Source organism: Hipposideros armiger, unplaced genomic scaffold (genome assembly GCF_001890085.2).
Source record: "Hipposideros armiger isolate ML-2016 unplaced genomic scaffold, ASM189008v1 scaffold_5, whole genome shotgun sequence".
NCBI classification, from domain to species: Eukaryota; Metazoa; Chordata; class Mammalia; order Chiroptera; family Hipposideridae; genus Hipposideros; species Hipposideros armiger.
Window position 1 is genome coordinate 219,287 of NW_017731355.1, and position 18,327 is coordinate 237,613.

Sequence of the window (18,327 nt, forward strand, 5' to 3'; positions counted from 1 at the left end):
CTGCTGTAGAGATTGACTCTATGTCTTACTCTTCTTCCCACACTTAGAACACAGGGTAGACAATAGCAAGTCTCATCTAGCACTGTTTCCAGCTCAAAGTTCAGGATGCCCAGGCAATATGCAATCCTGAAAGTCAAGGGTTTGTTGCGAGAACGTTAAGGTTGAAATGCCTATTGGCTATGTAAGTGGAGATGTTGAGTAAGTAGTTATATATATGTGGTGTCCGTATGTTCCACTCTGCCCAGGATAATTGTCTTGGAATAATTATTAATACCACCTTTGTCTCTAAAATATGTTCAGTTTAGATGATAATTTATATGGATATGAGAGTCTGAAGTTTAGGGAACAGATTATGACTACATAAAAATTTGTTATTTTGGGGGGTGTACCTGTTACTTTAAAGGATGGAATCTCAGGTTCTCTGATGTTTAGAAATTGGGAAGAGGAAGAGGATACAGACAAGATGACTAAGGCTGGTTATTGGCCAGTGACTAGGAAGTGAACCAGGAGAGTGTGGAAATCATACAATCTGGAAAAAAAATAAGAAATGCTGGTTACTGTCACGGTACTCATAGTCTTTTGAAGAGGAATGGACATTTTAAAAAGTAAATTAAAAATCACCTTTCTAGATTAACCTTTTATCTCCTAGTCCCAGGGACCTTCGGCTTCAAGGATATAGAACAATTCAAGGTTCTTGAGATGTATGTACCACGCTCTTAGTTTTCTGCACCTTTCTATTAGCTGTGTTTCTGCCCATGGTTCCTTCCATCCCTTATTCCTTTGGTGAATTCCTATCCATGATACAAGGTCCTGCTCAAAGGTTTGTGGCGCTTTCCCCAAATCTCCACACCAGGCAATGTTATTGGCTTCACACAACTGACTGTTATTAGTCGCTCCTTCCTCCAAGATCCATTCCATTTTCCTGCACCTCTCTTATCTGATGTGATAGGAACTAGACGTTAATAACCAACACCAATCAAGAGAATACATATAGTGAGCCAGGCACTTTTCAAAAGTTCTTTAGAAATAGCAATGTATTTATTACTAACAACATCCATATTACTATCTCTATATGCAAATGAAGAAAATGAGGCACAAAAAGGTTAACTCACCCAGAATCACATAGCTAATGAGTATATGAACCACAATTTTAACCTGGCCAATATGACGCCATTGCTTATATTCTTATCAAAGCATTGCATGTAGCTTAATAATTAGTATTCTAATAAAAATTGTTGTTTAGATATTGTAACTTAAAACTTTAAAAAATATACATTCAATTACTAATGTTTTGAGACATTCTTTTTCCTATATAAAACATACATAATACAGCCTCTGAAATTTCCAACTCTGGTTTCTTCAGGTGGAACAAGAGACTGTACTGATAAACATATATACTGCTACCTATTAATAAGCATACGATTTGACTGATGGAAGTAGGGGTTCACAGGTTGATCAGTCTAGAGCATCTGGTTGTGCTGTGGGCATCAGTCAGTGTGTTTTCCAAAGAGAATGGAAGGTGATGGTCAAGCTAGTCATGTTGATTAAGTGAAGGCCAATTAAAGAGGTTCTAGTCTGTTTAGTATTGTGTGCATTTGCATATCATGTTGAAAATCACCTTTTTATGTACCTTCATTCTTTACCAGACTGCAAGCAGCAAGCTTATTTTATTCACTGTTGTATCCTCAGTACCTACAAGCCTCTCTTGCATGTAACAGGGGCTCCTTTAAATCTTTGATGAATTCATATACCAAATTACTCCATTGCATTATAGTAACAGGCTAAAGAAAGGGTCTACTCCTGCTACATCCTTGAGGATGGGACATGGCCTTATTTATTATTTAAGTAAACTTTAATTGAAAGATAGCTCATCTATAGGAAGGTATATAAACCATAGAGTACTTGATTAATTTTTCCAAACTGAATACATCCATGTAAGCAGCACCTAGCTTAAGAAGCAGCACAGGAATCATGTCAGAGCCCATCACCTGCTCCATTGCATGTATAACACCCCACACCTAAAATTTAGGTAGTGTTCTGATTTTTAATATTTTAGATTAGTTTTGTCTCAATTTTGGATTTTTAGGGTTAAATAAGTGGAATTACACAATATGTAATCATTTGTATTTGGCTTCTTTCATTCAGTATTATTTTGTGGGAATCACTCATATCACTGTAGTTGTGGTTCATTAATTTCATTGTAGTATTTTCTACTGAATGAATATACTTCAACTTAAACATTCTACTCTTGATGAACGTTTGGGTTTCTAGTTGGGACTATTATGAACAGCTTTGCTACAACATCCCTGTAGATGCCTTTTTCTTTACATATGTACAGATATTTTTTAGAGGGGTATGCACCTAGGCGTGAAATTCCTGAATCTAGTTTATCTTTATCTTTAGTAAATAAATACTCATCAGTTTTCCAAATGATTGTATGAATTTGTACACTGACAGGCAGTTTACGAGAATTTAGGTTTTCTACATTTCCACCAACACTTATTATTTTCAATTTTAGATATTCTGATGAGTATGTAAAGGTGATGCACTGTGGTTTTAAATTGAACTCCCTTGATGCCTAATTAAGATGAGCACTGTTCCATATATTTAATGACCATTTATATAACTTTTTCTTTTTTTGTATAATGTTTGTTTTTCCATTGGACTTGTCTTTGTTCTTAATGATTTGTAACAATTCTATATATTCTGGACATGAGTCTCCTATTGGATATTTGTGTTGCATCTATCTCCCTTCACTCTGACTTGCCTTTTGATTCTCTTGGTGGTATCTCTTCCACTTTTTCCCCCCCGGTATAGATTACCACTTTTTGTTTGCTGTATATGAAATCTTTTCTTATCCCAAAGTATTAAAGATATTTTCTTATACTTTCTTTTACTAGATTTATGGTTTTTACCTTTTGTATTTGGATCTACAATCTATTTAGAGTTGACTTTTGTGTACAGTGTGAGATAGAAGTCAAGATATATGAAACAGGAAGTGGGTCCTCATCAGATACCATATCTGACAGTACCTTGATCATGGACTTCTCAGCTTCCAGAACTTTCAGAAATAAATTTCTGCTGTTTATAAGCCACCAAGTTTATGGTATTCTGTTACGGACTAAGACATGTGCTAATAATGCACTGTCTTAATTACTATAATTTTTAATAGTAAAATATGGACACTATATGTCTTTAAGTCTTTTTCTTCTTGATTAGTATTGCTTTGGCTAATGTGCTCAGTTTGAATTTCCATATAAATTGTAGAATGAGTATGTTAATTTTTTCAAAAGATTCTTCCAGGATTTTAATTTGGGTTATAATAAATCAATGAATAAATCAAAGAAGAGTTTCTTCCATCTTAACAATAGTCAATCTTCAAACCATAAACATGATTATCCCTGCATTTATTTAAGTCATTTACTTTTATGTTCTCTATGCATAGTAAGTACCTGGAGATCAGCTGACCCTCAAAAATATGAACTCTCATATTCACTGTCCTTCCACTCTTATGTCCTAAGTCAACTATGAACTCTCATATTTTCCCCTTTTATATAATGTGATCCTCAATTAAAAATATTTAGTTCTCTCCTCAGATATTTTTCCCTCAGAGCCAAAACTCTCTGAATATCACTCTAATATCATCTGTGCTTTCTAAGGAAACAAGGCAAAAACTCTTCTCAAGTTACCTATATTGTTATTTATGTTAGTGGGACACAGTCCTTCAATCACAGTAATATATGGACTATGAGGTTCTTCCACCCAAGGATAACACTAGCTAATGACAACTAGAATGTGATAATGGGAGATACTTCCAAATAGAATAAATCACAGATGCATATGTTTTAATTCACAAACAGTAGATTTGGTAATAATTATATGGATATATTTATATGGAAAGCTTCAAGTAAAGTGATCATATATTTAATACTGTCTAATACATATATATAATTTTTCACAATTTGTACCACAGTAATATGCAGAGCTGAGACCTCTTTAACCAGACTTTCCAATATTTACAGCTCAGACTGCACTTTTGAGGGCTTCTGCTGGCTTTGCTGTGTATATATGTGCATGCATGTTTGTGGACAAGTGTACGGTCCTATCTTAATCTTTTAAATAGCTGTACTGTTTTTTAAATTGTAGGTTCTAACTCCTGGCAATTGCAATGCTAAAGAAACAGCCACATAGCTTCTCATACTCTTCTTTGACTAGAATAACTTATTACAGTTCAGCGCTGTAGGGACAGAGTTATTAGCTAATCCTCAACTCTAGAACACTGCAGTTCAATTACTAGCCAGTAATGTTTAGAAGCAGAAACCCTGAAAATTAGCAACAAATTTTCATCTTCTCTCAGCACAGCATGTGAGCAGTTGCCTCCAGAAGAAACAAAATCAAAACACAAATAAAAGCAGCACATGTATCATAAATCTATAATTATTACTGAGGGTCACAGGAGCCTCAGCAGGGTTTGATGAAAGGAATTTTTGACACCTGTAAAATGAGGCAAGTGTGTTACGTCTAGCAAGAAGTCATATTACAAATAATTTAAAGGACATAGAGTAGATTGTCTGTCTTATTTCAAAGTAGTTTTTTATATTTTAGCATCAGGTACCAATGTCTTATTTCATATATTCAAAGAAAATTAATGTGGAAAAGAAGTAAGTCCAGCACCATCATCACTATTTAAATAAAAGAACTAAAGTCCCCAAAGATTATGGGACTTGCACACAAGGTCACATGGATAATGAGAGCCCTGGCTAGGACTGGAACTCCAATCTCCAATGACCCATCATGGCTCTTTCATCCCTGTAAGCATCAAGTCTCCTGCAAAGAAAGTTTTCAAGTTGGAAGTGGCGCTAATCACCAATTCTGTTTCTGGTAGCCGTTTACTACATTGAACATAAAATAGCATATATGGTACATTACTTTCTAATCTGTGAACAGCAAGGACAGACTGTCTCCTTTGCATTATCTAAATATGTTGAACAAATTCTGCAGTTGGAATAGAGTAGGGATGATCCAAAGAGGCAGAGCAAAGTCACTTGCATGTCTATTTTTGCTTCTGTGGAAAGTTCAAAAATCCAAGTGGTGAATGAAAGAGGAGAGCCTTTTGCCCCAGAATTTGGTGATTTTGCAACCCACAAGCACTTAGAGCAGCGGTTCTCAGCCTATGGGTCATGACCCCTTTGGGGGTCGAACGAGCCTTTCACAGGGGTCGTGTAAAACCATCGGGAAACAAAAAGATATTTACATTATAATTCATAACAGTAGCAAAATTACAGTTATAGAGTAGCAATGAAAATAATTTTATGGTTGGGGGTCACCACAACATGAGGAACTGTATTAAGGTGTTATGGCATTAGGAAGGTTGAGAACTGCTGACTTAGAGATTCCCATCTCAATTTACCTGAATGAACACATGCTATACATACATCACTCATTAGATTCAACATAAGCTATTGATGTCTATTGTACATGGAATAGCTACGTCATCTTGATAAAACAGAGACTCATTTACCTTAAATAGATGTTTAAGTACACCTGATGTGTAGAAGAGCTGCATGGCTTGGCCAAGTCTATACAGGTAGTCAGTGTCAGAGATTGTATTCAAACCCTGGCCTCCTGACTCACAGAGCCATCTTTTTTTTTCTTTTTTTTAAATTTGCTGCACATTTTTAATCTAGAAATAATAGATATGCCATGGGGAAAATGTAGAGTGAATTTAGAAACGGGGAAGAGTAAGTTATAGGTCCAACTGTGAATGACTGGATGCACATCTATGCCTAATCATTTTAACTCCTCTGAGTTTCAGCTATCCCATTCCACAAAATTGAGAAATACCCTAGAATTATTCCATTTTATGTACACTTGATTCTAACTGTAAAAGATTGAACGAGTAATATATCATCTAGATTAGATATACATTTCTAAGTCTTTCTAGAAGATAATACTCCAATAGAGAAAAACTATTTACCTACTCAGCCTGTATTTCCCAGCAGTGAAGGATTTGTATGGGTGTTATTGAGTAAAAGCTGCATTATTGTTTCAGAAATCAAGTACAAAAATCACGACATATTTAAATAAATATACCAGAGTTGGTTTTGCAAACAAAAGCTGTAGAAATTGCTTTCATTATGAAAAAAAATATTTGTAAGGGTATTGTCGCTACCCTACCTCAGTAATTGTTCTCCCTGGGGCACAGCAATTATCTTACAAGGCAAAAGCTAAAGCCACTTATTAGATGTGTTCCTGGGGACAAAGGAATAGTATCAAATGAAATCTAATAGGGTAATATAGTTGAAAGTGTATTGTAAAGTACAAAACAAAATTACACATAACATTAGGAATGTCGGCCCGGAATAGTGGAAGGAACACAGAAATTGGCATTAGGAAATAGATTTTCAGTCCCAGCGTGGCCTATTACTAGCTAAGTGAGCTTAGGCAAGTCGTAGAACTTCTCTGACCCTCATCTGTCAAATAGGGATTATAATAATTGCCCTGCCTGATTTATAGCGTTCTGGGGAGAAAGTGAGGTAACATATACTAAAGTCCATTGTAAAATGTGTCACGTTTGCCAAATGTTAAATAATGTTATTTTCTACTTATATATGGAAGAGTTGCATTACATTTTCATATGTATACATCTTCTGTGTGTTAAACTTCCAGCCTAGAGTCATAGCTTTTGGAATATGCCATTATTAACATAATTTAACCTCTTTTATTATTTAATGTCCTTCTCTCAGGCCTCAGATCCTTTAGATCCTTTGAATCTCTCTTAAATTTAGACCAGGTGTTAATTCTTAAGTCAGAGTAGTCTAGTTTACTCAAGTCCAATAGAGCCGTGTTGGAAACCCTGCTTTGTCACTCATTGGCTATATAAACTTGAGGAAGATTTTTAAATATCCCTAAGCCTCAGTTTTTTCATTTATAAAATGGACTTTTGTGAAAATTAAATGAACAAATAATCCATGGAAAATACATAGTACAATTCCTCTAATCCTGGTATGTTTATTGCAATGATTCCAAGATGAAAACATGTGGAAGCAATCAGTATTGTCATCAGAATAATTATGTTCTCAAAGACAGTGTGGTCAGATGGTTCATTTTTTGGACATTCAGAGGGCTGTAGTCTTACATTCCCAGCAAAGCATAACGGTGATGGTTTTCTTTGTCGGTTTTGTTTCTTTGAACTTGAGTGTGCTAAAAATTCTATGCTAAGGCTTAGAAATAAAACAATTTAATGTTTCCAAATTTTCAAATGATAACAAATCAATTGCAATTGCAATCTTACTAGATATTAGCTTAAACATCAATAGTGAAGCTCGCCATCATTTATTCTAAAATATGTAGCATTAACTTAGCGGGAGAGGAAATAAGTAACGAAATTGATGTTTGAGACTTGGAAGGATGGAGACAAATATTTTTCAGTGACAAAACAGTTGGTAAAGTTGCTACCTGTGATTGCCTTCCGATGCTATAGTGTTCTTGGAAGATACTGGAAAGCAGAATATTATAATAGTAGCGAACGGGGGTTGTGACTGGCTACATTTAGCAAGGCGTGAGAAGAAACAGGTGATCTCAGACAGGAGTTGACTGACTTGTAAGCAAATATGGGAAAGAATGGAGAGTAGGAAAAAGTAGAAATAAGATCTGTACAAAAAAGTCCATTGTCACTCAGTTTGTGGCAAAGATCAGATAATGGATGTGACCCCCCCCTCCAAGCCTGCTGGCTTCGATGTAGCTGCCATTATGGAGACAGACAGATGTGGTGCCAAGAAAGCAAAGGATTAAATCAGGCTTGAAATTATATCTAGGAAATAACTTTTTGTGAGGTTGAAGGTACGTGGAATTTACTGTAAACATATCTGGCTTCCTGTCAGCAGCTCGTGGCCTCTAAGCTCAAGGTGCTGTGTTCAATCTTAGTTGCAGGTGGGCGTAGCACCCATCCCATACGGGAGTCGAACTAGCAGCCTTGATAAGAGTGCACGCTTTATCGACTGAGCCATCCGGGCGGCAGCTCAGCTCAAGGTGCCCAGTTCAGTATTATTTGTAGGTGGGTGTAGCCCACCATTGACAGGCAGTCTTGTTACACCAACTGAGCCACCCTACCACCTGTTGGCAGCTCACCTACAGCTCAGCTTGGGCGCAGCATCACTGGCCCATGTGGGAATTTAACCAGTGGCCCTGTTGCTCAGAGCTCACGCTCTTAAGCCAACTCTTAAGCAACTGAGCCACTCAGCCAGCCCAGGTTTTGTTTTGTTTACTGATGTATACTAACGCACACACAGCCTTGAACATAGTAGGTGTTTTACAGTTACTCATAATGTGAGTGAATATCTTATTTGCTGCTGCATCCTACCATGAATAAGTGTCACCAAATCAGTGCTGTTAGGGTATAGAATGGGATGGACCCAGTTCTCCCTGGGGCAGTCAGTGAAAGCCTCCTAGCAGGGCTAGTGTCATGCATGTCCCACCTGAGCAGTCATGCAGGGCCTTCACTTAGAAGTGCCCTGCTCTTGGTTTAAAGCTCTGCTGTTGCTATCATGAAATTCTTAATAACTTTGAACAAGGATCCCTGCCTTTTTTATTGAGATATAATTCACAAACCATGCAATTCACCATTTTGAAGTATAGAATTCAATGTTTATTTGTATATCAAAAAGTTGTACAACCATCATCACTGTCTAAATCCAGAACATTCTCACCAACCCCAAAAGAAACCCTGCACCCATTAGTAGTCATTCACCATTTCCCACTTTCCCCGTCCCCTGGAATCCATTAATATACTTTCTGATGAAATTTGCCTATTCTGGGCATTTCACATAAGTGAAACCTTTTGTGTCTGGCTTCTTTCACTTAGTATCATATTTTAAAGGTTCATCCATGTTGTAGCATGTTTCAGTACCTCATTCCTTTTTATGGCTAAATAATATTCCATCGTGTGGATAGACCACTTTTGTGTATTAATTTATCAGTTAATGGACATTTGGGTTATTTCTACATTTTGACTATCATGAATAATGCTGCTATGAATATTCATGTACAAGTTTTTGTGTGACTGGATGTTTTCATTCCTCTTGGATATTTACCTAGGAATGCAATTCCTGGGTCATATGGTTACTCTGTGTTTTAACTTTTTGAGGAAAGCTGTTTCCCACAGAGGCAGTACCATTTTCTGTTCCTTGCAGCAGTGTGTGAGGGTTCCAATTTTTCTACATCTTCCCAACATTTGTTATTTTCTGTTATTAATAACACTTGGTATTTTTTTACTATAGCCATTCTAGAGGATGTGAAGTGTATCTCATTGTAGCTTTGACTTGCATTTTCCAAATGACTAATGATGTTGAGTACCTTTTCATGTGCCTGTTGGCCATTTGTTATTTTCTTTAGAGAAATGTCTATTCAAATCCTTTGATTATTTTTAAATTATTTCTCTTTCGTCTGTTAAATGTTGAGTTGTAATAGTTCTTTATGTGTTCTGGATACTAGACCCACATCAGATATATGATTTGCAAATGTTTTCCCTCATTCTGTGGGGTCTTTTTACTTTCTTGATAGTATCCTTTGAAGCAAAAAATTTTGAATTTTGATGAAGTCCAATTTATTTATTCAATTATCTTGGGGTTGGCTTGAGATTTAAATATCTAAGAAACATTTACCTAATTCAAGTCCACTAAAATTAGTGCTTTTATTTCCTTCTAAGAATTTTACGGTTTTAGCTCTTACTTGTACGTTCAGGTCTTTGGTGCATTTTTGAGTTAAATTTTGTATATGGTATGAGGCTGATGTCCATATTCATTTTTTATTTATGAATATTCAGTTGTTCCAGCACCATTTTTGAGAAGATTAATATTGCCTCATTGAATTGCCTTGGTACCCTTGTCGAAAAGCAACTGACCATAGATGCATGGGTTTATTTTTGAACTCTTAGTTATATTCAATTAATGTATATGTCTCTTTTTATGCCAGTACCACACTGTCTTAATTACTGTAGCTTTATAACAAGTTTTAAAAATGGGAAGTATGAATCCTGCAATTACATTTTTACTTTTTGGTATTGTTTTTGCTATTCTGGGTCCCTTGCATTTTTATCTGAATTTTAGGGTCAGTTTGCCAATCTCTGAAAAAAAGGCAGTTAAAATTTTGACAGAAATTGAATTGAATCTACAGATCAAGTTGGGGATTTTTGTCATGTTAACAATATTAAGTGTTCCAGTCTATAAGTATGAAATGTCTTTCTGTTTACTTAGGTCTTTTAAAATTTGCTTCAATAATGTTCTGTAGTTTTTTTGTGTATAATTTCTGTACTTCTTTTGTTAATTTTTTTCCTAAGTATTTTATTCTCTTTGATACATTGTCAATAATTTTTTTAGCTTCACCTTCAGATGGTTCATTGCTAGTACATAGAAATGCAACTAATTTTTGTATTGATTTTGTATCCTGCATCCTTGCTGAACTCCCTTATTGGCTCTAATGGTTTGTTGTATGTGTACGTGTGTGTGGATTCCTTAGGATTTTCTTGTACATGATATTGTCATCTCCCACATAGAGAGAGTTTTAATTCTTCTTTTTCATTCTGGATGTCTTTTTATTTCATTTTCTTGACTATTTCCCCGGCTAGAACTTTCAGTACAATATTGAATAGAAGTGATGAGATGGTGCTTGCTTGTCTTTTGCCTAATCTTAGGGGAGAGCTATCAGTATTTTACCATTAAGTAGGATGTTAGAGGCCCTGAGTTTTTACATTGTAGGGAGCCCTGCAAATAATGTAGCTGGTCATGCCTCATAAAGAAGAGCACAGTTGACCTGAGTATTGAAGAATAAAGAGGAGTTCCTCAGCAGGTGAGGAGAAGAGAGAACAATATGGGCAATATCACAAATTCTTTCTGGTCCTCAAAGTGACTCAGTGTGGCTGGTGTGTGGAGGTCAAATGAAGAATAAAGGAAACAGAGGTTGGAGAGGCTGGTTCAACTGAACCATGGTAGGCTTACTGACTTTATGAAAGAGTTTTAATTTTATCCTGTGATTATTTTTTTTTAGCCTGGGACACTATCATATTTGATATGTAATAACAAAGAATGGAATGAAGGAAAGTGAAACTAGAAATTGAGGCAGGGAGGGCAATTTATGCATTTCTACAATGTTTGAGACTGAATCTTGCCAGCTTTATCTTGAGATCACTATATTTTTTGGTTTTGAAGACTTTGTCTTTCTTCTTTTTTATTTTTTAAAATGAAAAATGCTTAGTTATGGAAACATGTGTATTGAGCAAACTATACCAGAGTTATGCTGTCACTAATGGAGTTTATACTCTGTTTTTTGTTCCTTATGAAAAATATATATTTTAAATTTGTGGTAGCCTGGAGAATTCAGATTACTGATCTTTTATGTGGTGAAAATAAATGGGGCCTAGAACATTTCATTAGTAAATTCAGTAATTCTAGAATGTTCTGCATTTGCATCTTTCTAACCAGCCTTATCCACATTAGGCATTACCCAACACATTAACAAAATTAAAAAAAAGAAAACCTTTTCTCCCTTCCTTCTTTTCTTCCTTCTGTGGGGGTGGAAAGATAATTTTCTTGACTGAGACACTCCCTATATTAAAAGACAGATTAACAGGAGAAAAACAAAAGTTTAATAATATATATTCCTCCTGTATAACATTTCCTGCTAAAGACAAAAGATGTTGGGGGAAGTGTAAATATAATGTAAAAGTCTCTTAAAAAAGGGTACCATCTATTCAGTTTTCCTAGCTTCTCCTGTACCTTCAATTTTTAAAAATAACCAGCTCAAGATAATCCTTATACCAAAGAGATACATTTTGGAGGCAACACATTCTGTTACCTTCTCTTCTTTCCTTCCTTCCTTCCTTCCTTCCTTTTCCCTCTGTACTCACCTCCCTGTCTTCCTTTTTCTTTACATTAATCAATCAATTAATTAATTCCCCAAAGTTTATTTAGAACCTAAGAGACTGAACTAGATCATTGCACATCCTTTTTGTTATCAGACAGAAAGAGTTCTTCTACCCAGTGCTAGCAGAGCCAAGCACTAAGCACCGAGACTTGCAGTGGAGCAATTAATCACTTTATTTGCAGAATGCTAAGCAAGGAGAAAGGGAAAGCTATGGCTCAAAAGCCCAACTCCCTGACCCAGCGTTTTAAGAGATTAGGAGGAACAGGTATGCAGAAGCAATAGCTGGGCAAGTTTTCTGTTTGTTTGTTTGTTTGTTTGTTTGTTTGTTTGTTTGTTTTAGTTTCAGGTGTACAAAGCAACATAATAGTGAGACATTTAATGGTCAAGTTTTCATTGTAAGATCTTGGAGCTTGGCCATTTATAGTAAGGGACTTCAGCACCAGTTCTTCCTGGACAGCAGACCTTTTGCTTCTGAAAGCTGTTCAAGTTCTGAGTATGTCCCAGTCCTTTGGTTCCATGTAGGGGGTGGGGGGGGCCAAGGCTTTGGTTCTGGGTGCAGCTGGAATTCAAAGTTCTCTCCTCTGTGCATACTTCAGCTGCATGACTTGCTGTTTTGGCTTGTTGTCTCTGAAAAGCAAGTCAGTATCTTGTTAAACAAGATAGGACCATTTTAAGCTAGTTCTGCAGTTACCCTTCCCCTTGGAGAGTTTGTAGATTTATGAGTGGCTGAAGTAAAGCAAGGCCACCATATTTCAAAACAGAGTGTGCTGTGTCATCCTTACCCTTCCTTCATACATCTAAATTTGTTGAATGGCCATCTGCCACAGCTTTATCAGAGCTTCTAGCCTCTGATGTGGATGTGGCTGTGTTTAATAAACACCACTTTGTTGGTTTAGTTCAGGTTGGAATGGAATGTAAGGACTAGAGTTAGAATTAGTGACTGAGTTTATAGAAAGAGTAAAAAGAACCAAAGAGCCAAACCAACTAGATCCTATAAAGTCGGGTGAACCAGAGCTGCTGCTTGATAACATATACCTATAAATTCCTAGTCAATTCCCTAGATTCACAGATCTGGAAAGTGATGGGCTATTTGAGAGAAAATGCTACTATCCTCCATCAAATGATAAAACACTGAATCTGTGTCATTAAACAAATGATTCTAACCCTTTTTTCCTTGCCTTTATTGGATTTCGAAGTTCAGTACACATTCAAATATTCAATTTTGATATCACTTTTATGATCAAATGTCCTACTTTTGAAATGGAAAGCTCAGTTGGCCATGTTCCCTGTTAAGTTTAAGAAGCTTTTATCATTTAAATAAATTAAACCTTCCTGCATGGTCTCTGCAAAACATAATGAAGCAAGAAGAAAAGCTTAAGTGAAATAAACCTCTCTGCTCATAGAAACGGTACAAGCTATTGTGCATTCTACCAATAAATGTGTGACTGGAATCAACCTTATTCGTGATTTTTCTTTTTGAATTTTGTCCTCAATTTTTTGTCACATTCATCAGCAGTTTGATTTTCCATTGGGCAAAAAGATACGCACAGAGCACATCAAGTGCAGGGCTCTAGGTTATTAACACTGAGGAAAAAAGAAAAACACCAAATTTGATTTTTAAAAGCTGATTTCTTTTACCACCATGTTGGTAATCGTGTATATACATATTTTTCTTTTACATGGTTTAATTTATGTAAATTGATCTCCTATGAACTTCACTGAGATCTTTTTTAACATTTTCTAAAATGATTTTTGTAGGTAGTTTTTTAATGTTTTTTAGAGATAAATCATTATCATTTCCAAGTAATAATTGGGTAAAGTTAATCTATATAGCTAATGTACTAAATTAGGAGGAAACTTTTTACTTCTGTATGACACATTGCTCATATAAGAATCAATTGGATTATGAAAACTTTTATTAAGTCTACAGATTCTTTCAACTGCCAAAGAGTAGCATGCAGATTGCTTTTTATCTAAACAAAAACATGCTATTTTTGAAGGGTTTAACTACATAAAATTTATCAATCTTTCCATTCTGTGACTAAGTTGAACCATTTCATTCCATGCATGACTAAAAAGCTAAAGATAATCGCTTCTTAAAAAGAAAGATTCTGCAGAATATATTTGAGAATGCCCATGCTTGTAATGGTAATATAGAATAATGACCATGCTATTTTTACGATGAAACATGGCTCCTTAGTGATAAAAATTTATTTTTATTCAAATTTAGAGTTAAAGGTCATAGGTCATAATGTTATCTTCAAAACTGTGAGGACTTGTAGAGAGGAACTACTATTTTTAATGTTTTTGAAATACAATGAGTGCCATTCATGCTATTTTATTTTCTTATCTGCAATACAGTGCCTTCTTTGTAACTTAAGACAGAACAAAATGCTATTGTACTTTACATATAAGACATGTATCAGCTGGTGGTGGTACCTTAGTAGACTATTAGTCTTTAAACCTTACAAACATGATAAAATCCTTTCTTAATTTTTGGTTTCTTTGTTTTTTATTACAGTGCCTATATTCTCTTACTTTGCATTAAGAAAGTTTTGCATGGTCATCAGCTGGAAAATAAGTTCCTAATGGATGTTATTGCATCCTTACAATGAAATTGTCCTGGTTCAAGTTCTTTAAAGATTTGAACCTGGATCTACTCAGCAAGCGTCTGTTGTGGGCTAGGTGCTGGGGATGCCAGGAGGTAAAATATGTGGCATTTGCTTCCACATGAAGAATTATGAATAGACATTAATGATCAGTTATGATAATACAGATAACATTGATTCATTATTTAGAGAGTGCAAAATAATAAAGGAAGTAGAAAACAATCTTCCTATTTGTAATATTTTTGATTCGTAGACCTATCACAAACCTACATTTGCTGAATGTATGAACAGGTGACTAAATGAGTGAAAAATACTTTTTGTTAAGGTCTTTCAATGTAACAGACCTTGCTGTAGAGACTGGAGATATAGCAGTTAACAAAACAGACAAAAATCCCATCCTTGTGAAATGAATCTAGGATCAAAGATGGTATTAGGGCACAGGAAAAATCACATTCTTTGAACTTGCCCACTCCCTGCTTTTTATAAAGGTAATAAATTTAATATATGTAGAAGCAAGTTAAAAGAAAATACAAGGGGCCCCCTTGAAGGAGACAAGAAGCTATAAAATGGCGGCATATATTTTGATGGGAAGTAAGTCTACTGGCTTTGCCTTTGAGAGTGAGGAGAGTTTAGAGACTGCCTCCTTCAGCACTCTCCTCAGCTTTTCTCTCAAGGCTATCAATAACTCAGCAAGCAGAGCTTGTCTTTTGTTCAATTTGCTGCTTTCAGGGATGGTTCTCCATGGCAAATATTTTGTGACGGGTTGCCTGTTGGGTATGACACTGCTGTATCACTCTCTGCTTCACCCACTCAACTGTCTGGGTTTTCACAAGATCCAGGAGGAAGTGTCAAAGTTGCTTTGCAGAGCAGCATTACAGTGTAATAGTCAAAACTGAAATATGACTTCTTGGATTTGTATCCTGGCCACTTACTAGTTGTGTGACCTAAGGCAAATTACGTCAACTCCATGTCTTAGTTTGCTCTTCTGTAATGTGAGAATAACAAGACCTGTCTCATAAAGTAGTTATGACAGGACAGTTAAAATGGATAACACATGTGTGGACATAATCTTTTAGCTATATGCAAACTTTTATAACTATTTTTCAATAAGTCATAATTTCTCTTCTGCCATCAAAAGAAATAAAATAAATTCAGCTTCATTCAGTAAATGCCATCCAATCTGGTAATTTTTTTAAAAACTTACCTGTGGCCATTTTTTGGAGAGCCAGCTTGCCAGGCCCCAAGCTCTATGAGGATAGCAGCTCCTTTGTTTGGACTTTGCCCTGCGTATCTCTTCATCTGGCTATTGATTCATATCCTTTAATATCCTTTGTAATAAATCTGTGATCTAGTGAGTAAACGGGTTTTCCTGAAAGAAAAAAAAATGAAGGAAGGAAGGAAGGAAGGAAGGAAGGAAGGAAGGAAGGAAGGAAGGAAAGAAGTCACCTCCTGCTTAAAAGCCTGGTATGGTAAGTAGTTGATCAAATCCAAGAGTTATTATTTTTAGTTAGACTTCAGTTCAAATTCTATCGCTTGGGTAGGAATTGCCTCATGGCCCTCTCGTCCAGGCTCTTCCTGTGTATCTGTTTCTACTTTCGCTGGGCTCGAGATTGCCTGTGAGCCAGCTGCTGAGAGAGGCGTGTGAAAGAGGGGCCAGCTGGTGATCAGGGAAGCTGGAAAAGGCTTTTTAAATTCATGTTTTACATGGGCATATTACACTCTCAAAGCCCTAAGCATCCCAAACTTGGTAAGCCCGCAATAATTGTAAACAATTATTAGCCATTATATTGAAATTTTAAAACATAAAGCTTCTGGTCTAAGATACCTACAAATCCACAGTCTTCAGGGACCCCAAATCTTTTATAAACTGTGAGCCTCAGGTGGACATTACAGAAATAGTAAAATCCTTGCCTATTTCATAACAATAGGGTTGCCACATTTAGCAAAGAAAGTACAGGACACCAAGTTAATTGAAATGTCAGGTAAACAACAATAAATATCAAAGTATTTTAAAGTATAAATATGTTTTATTTAGATAAATAATGTACTGTTTTTATTAGTATAAATATTAGTAGTAGTTCTAAATGTTGTGACGGTGTCCTGCATTTTATCTGACATCCCTATGTGTTAGGCACCTGCCCTCCTCCACTGATAGTTTGAAATAGATGCTTTATTTCCTAAATGTGAAGGCCACTGTCAGTTACCACATTGCACCAACACTATGTCTATCTAAGGCTAAGTAACCACCTCTAAAAAAAATTAAAAAAAAAAGGTCAGAGTTGAGTACGAAGGAGGATGTGGCCAATTTATATTAGTCCCCTCATGTCAGTTCATGGAACCAAAGTGATTGCCTTCCAATGAATGAGGATGAAATAGGAATAAAGTTCTGTTTCCCTGTTTTAATCTGTCCAGTCCTAAAGAGTGTTAATATCTTGAAGGCTTAGAACAAGGTCTGTTGACTTAGGAAGTGCAAGAAATATGTCAACCCTTTGAAAGATTTCTAATTACACCATTGGAACTTTGATGTCAGCCTTGGAGATTAGTATTACATCTTCTAAGAAGATCCAATTTCATGTGCCACTAGACTGGGAAAACTGTGCTGGTCTTTACAGACAGTTATTGAATTTAGAAAAATTTATTTTAAATTTCAAATTTTTACCACATGATAACCTGAATTTAACACACCAATCTCAATTTAAAAAATGTACCCTTAGAGGATTGCTATCTCTCTGACTTTTCTGTTCAAAGTGGCCATCATTAGTGTTGGTTTATGGTATAAAAATCACTGATTATGTTACTCCTGGAAGCTGCTGAATCTTCAAGAGGTGATGAAAATGATTTCAAATGAAAAGCACATTATGAGAGTTCAAGAGAGAGAACCAACATATTTTAAATGTCTATTATATGCCAAGGACTTTGTACTTCACATGTATTTCTAATCTAACCAACAACTTAATGAGAGAGGGTGCTGTCATCATAAAATTGTCTGATTCTGAAAGCACTTCATCTAACTCCCTTTTGAATTTGCCTTACAGCCCACACCTGCAGTTATTTTGTTCTTCAGAAGGTCTCTGAGCAAAAATCTCGCACTATTAAATTTACTTCTAACTCTGATAGGTGGTAATAGTTAACATTTTTTATATTCCTTGATGGAATTATAAGTTCCCAGTATTATTTTCAAAATACATTTTTAATAAAATTATATTTATTTGTGGATACCCATCTAATATCACATGCACTAAGCATTTAATTTTATGTTTAAAATTTAAAGAATATTGGAAGTTGAAGAGCCCAAACTCCCGCTCAGTGAAAGCATTACATGGACAACATCCTTACTCCTGTTTGAATATTTTAGTGGTGAGAGGTTCATGAGTTTTCAAGGCAGTTTATTCAATTAATTGATAGCACCTTGAGTTGGTGTCTATATATTGAGGTGGTATTTGCCTTCCAGAAACATTTGCTTATAGATCTTAGTTCTGCCCTCTGGAACCATAGTAATAAATTTAATCCCTCCTCATACCCAACCCAGGTGCTATATTGGTCAACTGTCTAACTTTTCAATACTTCTATAGCCTGGAAATCTTACTATTTGACCCTAAAATACACACACACACACACACACACACACACACACACACACACACCCGAGGGTGCCAAAAAATGTGTACATATGACCTGTATTCATCTTTTCTTATCAGTATATATTGAGTATTGCAACTTTAATACAGTTTTTTTCCTTTCTTAAAATGTGTATACATTTTTTGGCACCCTATGTATGTATGTATGTATGTATGTATGT

At 35.7% G+C, this 18,327-nt stretch overlaps 1 protein-coding gene across 1 annotated transcript in view; it reads left to right on the forward strand.

Annotated features, from left to right (window-relative positions):
- The window catches only part of KCNH5 (potassium voltage-gated channel subfamily H member 5), a gene marked incomplete at its 5' end in the record, with an annotated part of 236,174 nt that overhangs the window by 215,472 nt on the left and 2,375 nt on the right, over positions 1-18,327 (forward strand). The gene's annotated exons all lie outside the window — the stretch shown is intronic.